Source organism: Drosophila suzukii, unplaced genomic scaffold (assembly GCF_043229965.1).
Source record: "Drosophila suzukii unplaced genomic scaffold, CBGP_Dsuzu_IsoJpt1.0 scf_15, whole genome shotgun sequence".
Taxonomy (NCBI): domain Eukaryota; kingdom Metazoa; phylum Arthropoda; class Insecta; order Diptera; family Drosophilidae; genus Drosophila; species Drosophila suzukii.
The window spans coordinates 655,001-657,500 of NW_027255902.1; the positions used below are offsets into that span (position 1 = coordinate 655,001).

The 2,500-nt window shown below is 51.3% G+C and overlaps 1 long non-coding RNA gene across 1 annotated transcript in view; it reads right to left on the bottom strand.

Moving 5' to 3' along the window:
* Positions 1–2,305: 2,305 nt before the first annotated feature.
* Positions 2,306–2,500, bottom strand: part of LOC139354713 (uncharacterized) — a 1,262-nt gene continuing 1,067 nt past the window's right edge. The window contains exon 2 of the long non-coding RNA XR_011605583.1: positions 2,306–2,500. This exon is cut by the window's right edge and continues 884 nt beyond it. This is a non-coding gene — a long non-coding RNA (uncharacterized lncRNA).

A 2,500-nucleotide genomic window follows, 5' to 3' on the forward strand; every position in this document is an offset into this window, starting at 1 on the left:
CCTGTATGTCTGTCTGTCTGTCTGTCTGCCTGTCTGTCTGCCTGTCTGTCTGTCTGTCTGCCTGTCTGTCTGTCTGTCTGTCTGTCTGTATGTCTGCCTGTCTGCCTGTCTGCCTGCCTGTCTGTCTGCCTGTCTGCATGTCTGACTGCCTGTCTGCCTGTCTGTCAGTCAGTCTGTCTGTCTGCCTGTCTTTCTGTCTATCTGTCTCTCTGCCTGTCTGTCTTTCTTTCTGTCTGTCTGTCTGTCTGCCTGTCTGTCTGCCTGTCTGTCTGTCTGTCTGTCTGTATGTCTGTCTGTCTGTCTGACTGTCTGACTGTCTGACTGTCTGACTGTCTGCCTGTCTGTCTGCCTGTCTGTCTGTCTGTCTGTCTGTATGTCTGTCTGTCTGTCTGACTGTCTGACTGTCTGACTGTCTGCCAGTCTGCCAGTCTGCCAGTCTGCCTGTATGCCTGTCTGTCTGTCTGTCTGCCTGTCTGCCTGTCTGTCTGCCTGTCTGTCTGCCTGTCTGCATGTCTGCCTGTCTGTCTGCCTGTCTGCCTGTCTGCCTGTCTGTCTGCCTGTCTGCATGTCTGACTGTCTGCCTGCCTGTCTGCTTGTCTGTCTGCCTGTCTGTCTGTCTGTCTGTCTGTCTGCCTGTCTGTCTGCCTGTCTGTCTGTCTGTCTTTCTGTCTGTCTGTTGTAACGAACACACTCTATGAGCGTTGTCCACCCTAACACCTCTGCCTGCCTGTCTGTCAGTCAGTCTGTCTGTCTGCCTGTCTGCCTGTCTTTCTGTCTGTCTGTCTGAATGTCTGACTGTCTGACTGTCTGACTGTCTGACTGTCTGTCTGCCTGTCTGTCTGTCTGTCTGTCTATCTTTCTGTCTGTCTGTCTGTCTGTCTGTCTGCCTGTCTGCCTGTCTGCCTGCCTTTCTGTCTGCCTGTCTGCATGTCTGTCGGTCTGTCTGCCTGTCTGTCTGTCTGTCTGTCTGTCTGTCTGTCTGCCTGTCTGCCTGTCTGCCTGTCTGCCTGTCTGTCTGCCTGTCTGCATGTCTGACTGTCTGCCTGCCTGTCTGCCTGTCTGTCTGTCTGTCTGTCTGTCTGTCTGCCTGTCTGTCTGCCTGTCTGTCTGCCTGTCTGTCTGTCTGTCTGTCTTTCTGTCTGTCTGTCTGTCTGTCTGCCTGTCTGCCTGTCTGCCTGTCTGCCTGTCTGCCTGTCTGTCTGTCAGTCTGTCTGTCTGTCTGTCTGCCTGTCTGTCTGTCTGTCTGTCTGCCTGTCTGTCTGTCTGTCTGTCTGTCTGTCTGCCTGTCTGTCTGCCTGTCTGTCTGTCTGTCTGTCTGTCTGCCTGTCTGTTTGTCTGTCTGTATGTCTGCCTGTCTGCCTGCCTGTCTGCCTGCCTGTCTGTCTGCCTGTCTGCATGTCTGACTGTCTGTCTGCCTGTCTGTCAGTCAGTCTGTCTGTCTGCCTGTCTATCTGTCTCTCTGCCTGTCTGTCTGCCTGTCTGCATGTCTGTCGGTCTGTCTGCCTGTCTGTCTGTCTGTCTGTCTGTCTGTCTGCCTGTCTGTCTGCCTGTCTGTCTGCCTGTCTGTCTGTCTGTCTGTCTGTATGTCTGTCTGTCTGTCTGACTGTCTGACTGTCTGACTGTCTGACTGTCTGACTGTCTGCCTGTCTGTCTGCCTGTCTGTCTGTCTGTCTGTCTGTATGTCTGTCTGTCTGTCTGACTGTCTGACTGTCTGACTGTCTGCCAGTCTGCCAGTCTGCCTGTATGCCTGTCTGTCTGTCTGTCTGCCTGTCTGCCTGTCTGTCTGCCTGTCTGTCTGCCTGTCTGCATGTCTGCCTGTCTGTCTGCCTGTCTGCCTGTCTGCCTGTCTGTCTGCCTGTCTGCATGTCTGACTGTCTGCCTGCCTGTCTGCCTGTCTGTCTGCCTGTCTGTCTGTCTGTCTGTCTGTCTGCCTGTCTGTCTGCCTGTCTGTCTGTCTGTCTTTCTGTCTGTCTGTTGTAACGAACACACTCTATGAGCGTTGTCCACCCTAACACCTCTGTCTACGCTTTGACCGGCCTGCTCAGGGAGATGGGTGTGGGTTTGTGTTAAGATGAAACAAGAGTGTCACAGAACTAACAATAGTAGACAGAGAGACGGTAACGATAAGGATTTTTAACCCATCGGCTAAGATTCGGACGAGAGACTGTACCTATCGAAGACGGAGGCCCAGATGTTGTTGGCCACCTTCTATACCCACCCTACCTGTGAAGTCACATTAGACTCCACCCTTAAAACAACCGCTGCGCTACATCCTCTAAGGTGCCCTCAAAAGATCACAACTTAATTCATCTTAAATTTCATTTAATACGGCAAATACGATAATATGGTTCATGGTTCTTAATACTACAAATCCTAACACTAAAGCCTTAAGACTAAGCGTTCTTTACGCCAAAAGACTCTCTATATGATCGAGTGTCAGTACAAGATTATCAAATAGGAAAAGAAATGGATATTTTGTTTACGTTAAATTATTACGAAA